Genomic DNA, 11,792 nt, shown 5'->3' on the forward strand with positions numbered 1-11,792 from the left:
GAAAATAAAAACCTAAAAATCAAAAGATGAAGAAAGCAAGATGAGAGGGTGAAACAATGGCACTTGTTATAGCCTCTGCGAGCTCACGACGGTTATGTCGCCAGAGACACACCGGAGTTCCACAAAGGTGAAGAAACTCTCCGGCGGAAGAGAAGGAAAAGAGAAAGAGAAGAAAGAAAGGAAGATGAAAGAGAGAAGAGAGAGAAAGAAGGGTGGCGGTGGCTAACGGCGGCAGGATGCCGGCGGTAGGTGGGCGCAGCAGCAATGGAGAAGAAGAGAAGAAGAGGCTCCTGGCTTAACAGGGGTTTTTGCCCTGTTTAACGCCCAGGTCGAGGCTTGTGCGTGGGCACACAGGTACGTGCGTACGCACAAGAAGCAAAAAGAGAGGGGATACGGACACACACAGCATTCGAGCACTCCCAGCAGAACATGTGTAAAGGAGTGTGCGGGCACACAAGGCTGTGTGCTCGTACAGGGATTGCAAAAAGAAGGATGCGTGCGTACACACAAGAAGTAAAACTTAGGGGTATGCGGATGCACATAGCGTGCGAACGCTCCCAACAGAGAGGTTGCATCGAGGTGTGCAGACGCATAAGGCTGTGCGCTCGCATAGCTGGTTGATTTTTTTTTACTATTACTTGGGGAAGGGGTCATGTGTGCGTGCACACACAGGTCCGTGTGCACGCACAAGAAGCAAAACAGAAGGGGTTCATGTGCACAGGCTGTGCCAGCCTCCCAACAAAAGGGATGCAAGCTGGTGTGCGGACGCACAAGCCTGTGTGCTCGCACAGGTTGTGCGAACAGAGTGGTATGTGCTTACGCACAAGCAGATGCGCACACCCAGATCACAGAAAAACAGGGGAGCGCCCACGCACAAGCCGTGCTGGCGCTGCAAACAGAGGGCATGCATGAGAGTGTGTGTGCGCACAGGTCGGTGCGCACGCACAGGAAGCAGAAAATAGAAGTTTTCTGCACACGCACAGGTGTGTGCTCACACATATAGCCCTGTTTTTCCAAAAAAAATTTCTCAAATTCTAAGGTACTCAACCTTAGCTCAATCAAAAATCTCAACCTCAAACATACAAACATTCAAACATTCATGACCCAAAAGCAAATTAAACTATCTAACTCAAAAATTAAACCAATCCTAAGTGAATCAACATATCAAAAGGCAATTAAGTCAAAGAACTATAAACAAAAAGATAGAGAAAGGTTAGAACAATGTTACCATGGTGGGGTGTCTCCCACTTAACACTTTGGTTTAAAGTCCTAAGTTGGACTTGTATGAGTTCATTGATCATTTGGAACCTCTCTAAGGAGGAAAATCTCCAACAACTTGGCATGCTTGGGTTGTGTGTGGTCCAATGACCTAAGCTCCTTGACAACATTTTCTTCTTCATGCTCCTTACTTGGCTCAACCACTTGATCTTCAATTAGGTCACAACCAAAGATAGAATAAACTTCAAGAGTGGGCTTCTTGGATCCATCCAAAGTGAATTTCACCACTTTCCCATTGGCCTCAAACGAGAAAGCTCTCAAAAATGCATCCAACTTGAATCGAGATATTTTCAAAAATGGTCTCCCAAGGAGAATAGAGGATGGCTTGTCCGAATCAATTGGAGGGGTTTCCAAGATATGAAAATCTACCAGAAATAGCAACCCTTGGATATTGACCAATACATTCTCAGCAATTCCTACAATTGACACAATACTTTTGTCCGCCAACAAAAATCTTGCTCCGGACCTCTTCAATGGTGACAAGTTCAACTTCTCATAGATAGGGAGGGGCATAATGCTTACACAAGCGCCCAAATCACACATGCAATCCATGAACTCCATTGCAACAATCACACAAGTTACCAAACAAGGACCGGGATCATTGCACTTTTCTGGAATGAGAGAAGAAATAGAGTTATTTACTAGACTTTTGTTTAGCTCACCAATATTGTCCTTATGGGTGCAAACATCCTTGAGGAATATGGTGTACTTTGGAACTTGTTGGATGGCTTGAAAAAGAGGAACCGTAACTTCCATATTCTTGAAAATCTCCACCATATTGGGGTCAATGTCTTCATGCTTCTTAGCCTTTTTAGCCAACGTTGGGAAAGGAATTGGTGTAGGCTCTTCAAGAAGGTTCTTCCTTTTGGGCTCCTTAACCTTTACTAGTTTCTCCTCGCCTCTTGCAACATTTTCCTCCTCATCTCCCACCACCTCCACTTCTTCTCCCATTTCTTCATTGTGGGGCTCCTTGCTCAAATGCGTAGGCTCAAGACCAATTTCATCTAACTTGGTACCACTCCTAAGGGTGATAGCATTAATGCTTTCCTTTGGGTTTGGTTGGAGTTGTGAAGGTAGGCCGCTAGAGGTGGAAGCTTGATGGGCATTTTGAGTGTTTGAAGGAGAAAGAGTCAAACGGGATAGAGCTTCGGCAATGGTTTTTATGTACATTTCTTGCTTCTTATGAAACTCTCTTTGCTCTTGCATGAAGCTTTGAAGTGCATCATTCATGTGAGGTTGACTTGGAGATGGAGGTTGATTATTTTGAGTGAGGTTAGGCCTATTGTGTGGTGGTTGATTTCTTGATTGATATTGAGAATGTGGTTGTTGATTGGGTTGGGCATGAGGTGGGCTTTGTGGTTGATATGGTAGGTAGTGAGGTTGTGGTGGTTGATGATAAGGTTATTGGCCTTGTGAGGGTTGGTGATAATAGACTTGTTGGTTGGAATAAGGTTGAGCTTGAGATGGTTGGTTCCACCTTTGATGGGAGTTATCCCTCCATCCTTGACTTTGGTTCCCTCAATAGTGATAGGATCCTTGATTGTCTTGATTGTAACTGGACCTTTGTGGGTAAGGATTTGCCACCGCTAATGTGTTGTCCTCTTGGATTTGAGGGCACTCATCAGTGTAATGACCATTGCAAGCACAATGCAAATACTACAAGATCTATGAGGTCCTTCAATTCTAGGAGGTTGGGGTAGAGGAGATAACAACATTTGTAGAATTTGTTGGCCTTGAGTCATTTGTCTTAACAAGATCGTCATCTTGCTAAGCGTCTTAGTCAAGATAGCATCACTGGAAGGTGAGACTTCACTTATAGCCTTTGATTGGGATTTCTTGACCTTAAATATTGAGTCGAATCCGCCAAGTCCGCAAAGACTTCCTAAGCTTCTTCAGCGATCTTGTTCATAGTGAGAGATCCTCCACTTAAGGCATCAAGAAGGAGCTTGTCTTGAGGGATTATCCTTTTGCAAAAGTAACTTATAAGCACCAATTCATCAATGCGGTGGTGAGGACAAGCTTCCAACAACTTTTTGAACCTTTCCCAATATTCATAAAGGGTCTCTCCATCTCTTTGCATGATGCAAGAGATTTCCTTCCTTAGTCGATCCGTCTTTTGAGGTGGATAAAACTTCTCAAGAAACTCCTTGCGCAACAAATCCCAATTAGAAATCACCTCCTCAGGTTGGGTGTAAAACCATTCTTTCGCCTTTCCCTCTAGGGAGAAAGGAAAAGAGGAAACCATAACCGCTATCTCATCCGAGCCATGTCTTCTTCTAGTGGAGCACACATCTTGAAAATCCTTCAAGTGCTTGAGAGGGTCTTCTCCCGATAATCCATTATATTTCGGAAGCAAGTTGATCGTACTCGTCTTGAGCTCAAAGTTGGCATCTAGATCTGGGTACCGAACTTGTACCGGTTGCAAGGTGATGTCCGGAGTTCCGGCCTCCTTTAAAGTAATTCTCCGAGGTGGCTCTATCATATTGTTGTCACCTAATTTACTCAAAGAAATTTCAGCACTTCCAATAGAAGAATACAAGGTTCCCTCGTTAAGTGAAGAATGAGAATCACGGTTAGAAGGTGATGGTGAATTGGTTTGCTCTTCAAGAGAGTCCGATTCACTATGAATAAATGCTAACCGGAACCAAGCTTGCCTAAGATGTGTTAAAGTCCTTTCTATTTCAGGGTCAAAAGGGGCCAAGCTCGGGTCTGGAAGCGACCGTGTCATTCAACTGAGGAATCAATGAAAGCATGCAATTACCAAAAGCAAAACAAGAATAAGAAAATAAATAAAAATAACCTAATAGTCAATAACTACTAAAACTATTTAGATAGAGGTGTCATCTATCAATTAGTGTCAAGTAACAAACAAAAAGCAAGTATTCACACTATTCACATATTTACAACAACAAAAACAATAGCACTCATTGCACTTAGTGTCCCCGGCAACAGCGCCAAAAACTTGATAGATGTGAGAATTGCATAGGTTTGGATTTTTCCACTCAAAATAACTTCCGTTGCAAGTATAGACCAAACTGGCAACCAACTCCCACCTTCAAAGTTTGGAAGGACAAATTGTTACAATTCAATGCAAATATAAACTGGGAGTTTTATTTCTCAGGTCGTCTCTCAAGGACTAGTGCCAATGAGTGCGCAGTTTCGGTTGTGAAGGAAAACGAGATTTTCAATGAAGAGATAAATAATTAAAGGAATAAAAGAACACTCAAAATTGCAAGTAATAAACTAATAAAAGAATTAAAGAACTAGCAATGTAATATGAACAAGTAAGATATAAAAGTGAATGATGTATGTATGTGTGTGTGATTCAAAGCATAAGTGGAATCTTGGCTTGGGATGAGCTAGAAATCCTTTCCTTGTTGCAACCACAACTATGACAATTATAATGGATTAATCTCACTTAATTAACCCTTACATCAGAGAGTAGGTCAAGTGAGCATAGTTGTTCTTAATCCACAAATCCTAACTCACTTGCTAATTGCCTTAGCAATAAGTTAGTGTTAGTGGAAACAAGAACAATTAACAATCCAAGAATTATCACTAAATGTTGGACATTCCAACTCTAGGAACCCATATGCTCATTTTTCCCAAGCCAAGAGGTGAAAAATTAACCCAAAATTAAAATTGACATTTCCACAAACACATAGTGGGCATAAATGCAATTCATGACAAAATTGAGAAAATGCTTGAAATTATGAGCAACAAATGATCAAAAGCAACAATAGCAACTCAACCAAGCATGTAATAATCATCAATCATCAAAATCATCAACAAGAGATTAAAATTGCAAAAAAGTATATATATTAACAGTATGACTTTAACTACAAGAAAGTGTATCAAAATTGTAACTATAAAGAGTAGTAATTAAGAGATACTTACAATGGAGGCAACAAAAATCCAATAACAAAAATGAAAATGGCACTTGAATTGTAAAACCCTAATATAAACCCTAATGGTGTTGAGAGAAAACTTAGAGAAAACTAAACTAAAAGCCTCCTCCTACTACTACTACTAAAAACTACCCTAATGATATGCTACGCTTCTACTATGTTTGCCGCTTCCATTATGAGCTTTTTCCATCAGAATTGGGCCTCCAAGCCCCTCAAAATGCGACTCACGTGTATTTTTAATGAAGGCATGTGCGGGTACCTGTGCGTACGTGATGAGCGGATAATTTATACGCTTTTTGGCATTGTTTTTAGTATGTTTTTAGTAGGATCTAGTTACTTTTAGGGATATTTTCATTAGTTTTTATGTTAAATTCACATTTCTGGACTTTACTATGAGTTTGTGTGTTTTTCTGTGATTTCAGATATTTTCTGGCTGAAATTGAGGGACTTGGGCAGAAATCAGATTCAGAGGTTCAAGAAGGACTGCTGATGCTGTTGGATTCTGACCTCCATGTACTCAAAGTGGATTTTCTGGAGCTACAGAACTCGAAATGGCGCGCTTCCAATTGCGTTGGAAGGTAGACATCCAGGGCTTTCCAGCAATATATAATAGTCCATACTTTGGCTAAGAATAGATGACGTAAACTAGCGTTCAACGCCAGCCTTCTGCCCAAATCTGGCGTCCAGCGCCAGAAAAGGATCCAAAACCAGAGTTGAACACCCAAACTGGCACAGAAACTGGCGTTCAACTCCACAAATGGCCTCTGCACGTGAAACACTCAAAGCCCAGCCCAAGCACACACCTAGTGGGCCCCGGAAGTGGATTTATGCATCAATTACTTACTTCTGTAAACCCTAGTAGTTAGATTATTATAAATAGGACCTCTTACTTTTGTATTAGGTATCTTTGGTCTCAGTTTTAATCCATTGTTCATCTTAGGAGACTACTGATCACGTTTTAGGGGGCTGGCCATCTCGGCCATGCCTGGACCTTCACTTATGTATTTTCAACGGTAGAGTTTCTACACTCCGTAGATTAAGGTGTGGAGCTCTGCTGTTCCTCAAAGATGAATGCAAAGTACTACTGTTTTCTATTCAATTCATCTTATTTCGCTTCTAAGATATCCATTCGCACCCAAGAACGTGATAAAGGTGATGATTATGTGTGACGCTCATCACCATTCTCCCCTATGAACACGTGCCTGACAAACACTTCCGTTCTACATGCAACAAGCTAGAATGAATATCCCTTAGATCTTTTAATTGGAATCTTCGTGGCGTAAGCTAGAATGATGGTGGCATTCAAGAGAATCCGGGAAGTCTAAACCTTGTCTGTGGTATTCCGAGTAGGATTCAATGATTGAATGACTGTGACGAGCTTCAAACTCGCGATTGCTGGGCGTTAGTGACAGACGCAAAAGGAGGGTGAATCCTATTCCAGCATGATCGAGAACCGACAGATGATTAGCCGTGCTGTGACAAAGCATGTGAGCATATTTTTCACTGAGAGGAGGGGATGTAGCCACTGACAACGGTGATGCCCTTGCATAAAGCCAGCCATGGAAAGGAGTAAGACTGATTGGATGAAGATAGCAGGAAAGCAGAGGTTCAGAGGAACGAAAGTATCTCTATTCGCTTATCTAAAATTCCTACCAATGATTTACATAAGTATCTCTATCCCTGTTCTATTATTCATTATTCGAAAACACCATTATCAATTTACATCTGCCTAACTGAGATTTACAAGGTGACCATAGCTTGCTTCATACCAACAATCTCCGTGGGATTCGACCCTTACTCACGTAAGGTATTACTTGGACGACCCAGTGCACTTGCTGGTTAGTTGTATCGAAGTTGTGACATATTCTGAATGTGTGATCGCGATTACGCGTACCAAGTTGCTCACGTGCCAGGAATAGTTTGAGCCTGGACATCACAATTTCGTGCACCAAGTTTTTGGCGCCGTTGCCGGGGATTGTTTGAGTTTGGACAACTGACGGTTCATCCTGTTGCTCAGATTAGGTAATTTTCTTTTTATTTTATTTTCAAAAATTTTTCAAAAATATTTCAAAATTTTCTCATCTGTTTTCGAAAAAAATAAAAAATAAAAAAAATTGTTTTCAAAAATTTTTATTCAAAATTTTTAAGAATGAATTCTAGTGTTTCATGAAGCATGTTGAAGCCTGACTGGCTGTAAAGCCATGTCTATTCCTTTGGGAATGAGTATGTCAGGCATGTCATATCTGAATTACATGCTGAAGCTTGGCTGGCCATTGGCCATGTCTAGTGTTTTAGACCGGAGCTTTCATTGAAGGCTTGGCTGGCTAGTAAGCCATGTCTAATTCCTGGACTGAAGCTTTAGACTAAGAATGCAAGATTCCTGGAATTCATATTAAAAATTTTGGAATCCTTATTTTCCTTTTTCATATAATTTTCGAAAAAAATCCAAAAAAAATTAGAAAATCATAAAAATCAAAAATATTTTTCTGTTTCTTGTTTGAGTCTTGAGTCATGTTATAAGTTTGGTGTCAATTGCATGTGCATCTTGCATTTTTCAAAAATTCTCATGCATTCATGGTGTTCTTCATGATCTTCAAGTTGTTCTTGGTAAGTCTTCTTGTTTGATCTTGATGATTTTTTGTTTTGTGTCTTTTCTTGTTTTTCATATGCATTCTTGAATTCTTAGTGTCTAAGCATTAAAGAATTCTAAGTTTGGTGTCCTGCATGATTTCTTTGCATTAAAAATTTTTCAAAATTGTGTCTATGATGTTCATCTTGACATTCATAGTGTTCTTGGCGTTCATCTTGACATTCATAGCATTCTTGCATGCATTCATTGTTTTGATCTAAAAATTTCATGCATTGCATAATTTTCATGTTTTTCATAAAAATTTCAAAAATCAAAAAAATATCTTTCCCTTTTTCTCTCATCAATTTCGAAAATTTGAGTTGACTTTTTCAAAAATTTTTAAAATCTAGTTGTTTCTTATGAGTCAAATCAAATTTTCAATTTGAAAATCTTATCTTTTTCAAAATCTTTTTCAAAATCTTTTTCAAAATTCTTAGTTATTTTCGAAAATTTCAAAAATATTTTTTAAAAAATCTTTTTCTTATTTTTATATCAAATTTTCGAAAATAACATAATCAATTAGTGTTTTGATTCAAAAATTTGAAGTTTGTTACTTGCTTGTTAAGAAAGATTCAAACTTTAAGTTCTAGAATCATATCTTGTGATTTCTTATGAATCAAGTCATTAATTGAGATTTTAAAAATCAAATCTTTTTCAAAACTAATTTCAATTATATCTTTTCAAAAATATCTTCTTATCTTTTTCAAAAATTTGATTTCAAAATATCTTTTCTAACTTCCTAACTTCTTATCTTTTCAAAATTTGTTTCAACTAACTAACTAACTTTTTGTTTGTTTCTTAACTTTTTCAAAACTACCTAACTAACTCTCTCTCTCTAATTTTCGAAAATATCTTCCCTCTTTTTCAAAAATTTCTTTTTAATTAACTAATTATTTTTATTTTTTATTTTTTATTTTAAAAAATTTTCGAAAATTACTAACATTTTTCAAAAACCATTTTCGAAAATCACTAACTCTTTTTCAAAAATATTTTCGAAAATTCTCTCTCTCCCATCTTATTCTATTTATTCATTCATATCCTAACATCTCATCTCACATCTCTAGCCTCCTCACAGTTGTGTTTCTTCCATTATATTATATTCTTTGTCTCCCCCTCTTCTTCTACTCACACAGGGATCCCTATACTGTGGTATAAAGGATCTCTATTATTATTATTATTTTTCTGTGCCTTCTTCTTTGTCATATGAGCAGGAGCAAGGATAAGAACATTCTTGTGGAAGCAGATCCAGAAACTGAAAGGACTCTGAAGAGAAAATTAAGAGAAGCTAAAATACAACAATCCAGAGATAACCTTTCAGAAATTTTCGAACAGGAAGAGGAGATGGCAGCCGAAAATAATAATAATGTAAGGAAGATGCTTGGTGACTTTACTGCACCTAATTCCAATTTACATGGAAGAAGCATCTCCATTCCTGCCATTGGAGCAAACAACTTTGAGCTGAAACCTCAATTAGTTTCTCTGATGCAGCAGAACTGCAAGTTTCATGGACTTCCATCTGAAGATCCTTTTCAGTTCTTAACTGAATTCTTGCAGATATGTGATACTGTTAAGACTAATGGAGTAGATCCTGAAGTCTACAGGCTCATGCTTTTCCCTTTTGCTGTAAGAGACAGAGCTAGATTATGGTTGGATTCTCAACCCAAAGACAGCCTGAACTCTTGGGATAAGCTGGTCACGGCTTTCTTAGCCAAGTACTTTCCTCCTCAAAAGCTGAGCAAGCTTAGAGCTGATGTTCAAACCTTCAGACAGAAAGAAGGTGAATCCCTCTATGAAGCTTGGGAAAGATACAAACAGTTGACCAAAAAGTGTCCTTCTGACATGCTTTCAGAATGGACCATCCTGGATATATTCTATGATGATTTATCTGAGCTATCAAAAATGTCACTGGACACTTCTGCAGGTGGATCCATTCACCTAAAGAAAATGCCTGCAGAAGCTCAAGAACTCATTGACATGGTTGCTAATAACCAGTTCATGTACACTTCTGAAAGGAATCCTGTGAATAATGGGACGCCTATGAAGAAGGGAGTTCTTGAGGTTGATACTCTGAATGCCATATTGGCTCAGAATAAAATATTGACTCAGCAAGTCAATATGATCTCTTAGAGTCTGCATAGAATGCAAGCTGCATCCAACAGTACTCAAGAGGCATCTTCTGAAGAAGAAGCTTATGATCCTGAGAACCCTGCAATAGCAGAGGTAAATTACTTAGGTGAACCTTATGGAAACACCTATAACTCAACATGGAGAAATCATCCAAATTTCTCATGGAAGGATCAAAAGCCCTAACAAGGCTTTAATAATGGTGGAAGAAACAGGTTTAGCAATAGCAAGCCTTTTCCATCATCAACTCAGCAACAGACAGAGAACGCTGAACAAAATGCTTCTAATTTAGGAAATCTAGTCTCTGATCTATCTAAGGCCACTGTAAGTTTCATGAATGAAACAAGGTCTTCCATTAGAAATTTGGAAGCACAAATGGTCCAGCTGAGTAAAAGGATCACTGAAATCCCTCCCAGTACTCTCCCAAGCAATACAGAAGAGAACCCAAAAGGAGAGTGCAAGGCCATTGACATATGCATCATGGCCGAACCTGTAAGGAGAGGAGAGGACGTGAATCCCAAGGAGGAAGACCTCCTGGGACGTCCAGTGATCAATAAGGAGCTTCCCTCTGAGGAACAAAAGGACTCTGAGGCTCATCTAGAGACCATAGAGATTCCATTGAACCTCCTTATGCCCTTCATGAGCTCTGATGAGTATTCCTCTTCTGAAGAGAATGAGGATGTTACTGAAGAGCAAACTGCCAAGTTTCTTGGTGCAATCATGAAGCTGAATGCCAAATTATTTGGCATTGATACTTGGGAAATTGAACCTCCCTTGTTCATCAACGAATTAAGTGATCTGGATCAACTGACATTGCCTCAAAAGAGACAGGATCCTGGAAAATTCATAATACCCTGTACCATAGGCACCATGATCTTTAAGGCTCTGTGTGACCTTGGTTCAGGAATAAACCTCATGCCCCTCTCTGTAATAGAGAAACTGGGAATCTATGGGGTGCAAGCTGCTAAAATCTCATTAGAGATGGCAGACAGTTCAAGAAAACAGGCTTATGGACAAGTAGAGGACGTATTAGTAAAGGTTGAAGGCCTTTACATCTCTGCTGATTTCATAGTCCTGGATACTGGAAAGGAAGAGGATGAATCCATCATCCTAGGAAGACCTTTCCTAGCCACAGCAAGAGCTGTGATTGATGTTGACAGAGGTGAAATAGTCCTTCAATGGAATGAGGACTCCCTTGTGTTTAAAACTCAAGGATCTCCCTCTACAACCATGGAGAGGAAGCATGAAAAGCTTCTCTCAAAGCAAAGTCAACCAGAGCCCCCACAGTCAAACTCTAAGTTTGGTGTTGGGAGGCCACAACCAAACTCTAAGTTTGGTGTTGAACTCCCATATCCAAACTCTAAGTTTGGTGTTGGAGAGTCTCAACAAAACTCTGCACATCTGTGAGGCTCCATGAGAGCCCACTGTCAAGCTATTGACATTAAAGAAGCGCTTGTTGGGAGGCAACCCAATCTTTATTTATCTAACTATATTCTTCTTAGTTATATGTCTTTATAGGTTCATGATCATGTGGAGTCACAAAATAAATATAAAAATTAAAAACGGAATCAAAAACAGCAGAAGAAAAATCACACCCTGGAGGAGCATTTGTCTGGCGTTCAGCGCCAGAACAGAGCATGGTGCTGGCGCTGAACGCCCAAAATGGGCAGCTTCTGGGCGCTAAACGCCAGAACAGGCAAGGTTCTGGCGTTCAACGCCAGAAATGGCACACAAATGGGCGTTGAACGCCCAAAATGGCCACCAACCTGGCGCTGAACGCCCAGAGTTGGGTACAAAGGCATTTTTACATGCCTAATGGGTGCAGGGATGTAAATCCTTGAACACCTCAGGAT

At 39.6% G+C, this 11,792-nt stretch overlaps 2 non-coding genes across 2 annotated transcripts; one reads left to right on the top strand and one right to left on the bottom strand.

Annotated features, from left to right (window-relative positions):
• Positions 1 to 3,278: 3,278 nt before the first annotated feature.
• On the top strand, positions 3,279 to 3,385 carry LOC148570583 (small nucleolar RNA R71). Its single transcript, XR_015908880.1, has one exon. It is a non-coding gene; the product is annotated as a small nucleolar RNA R71 (small nucleolar RNA).
• A 6,167-nt stretch (positions 3,386 to 9,552) lies between these two features.
• On the bottom strand, positions 9,553 to 9,660 carry LOC148570584 (small nucleolar RNA R71). The gene has a single exon (XR_015908115.1). It is a non-coding gene; the product is annotated as a small nucleolar RNA R71 (small nucleolar RNA).
• Between the last annotated feature and the right edge of the window lie 2,132 nt (positions 9,661 to 11,792).

This window comes from Arachis ipaensis, chromosome B3, assembly GCF_059453495.1.
Source record: "Arachis ipaensis isolate K30076 ecotype BB chromosome B3, ASM5945349v1, whole genome shotgun sequence".
NCBI lineage: Eukaryota > Viridiplantae > Streptophyta > Magnoliopsida > Fabales > Fabaceae > Arachis > Arachis ipaensis.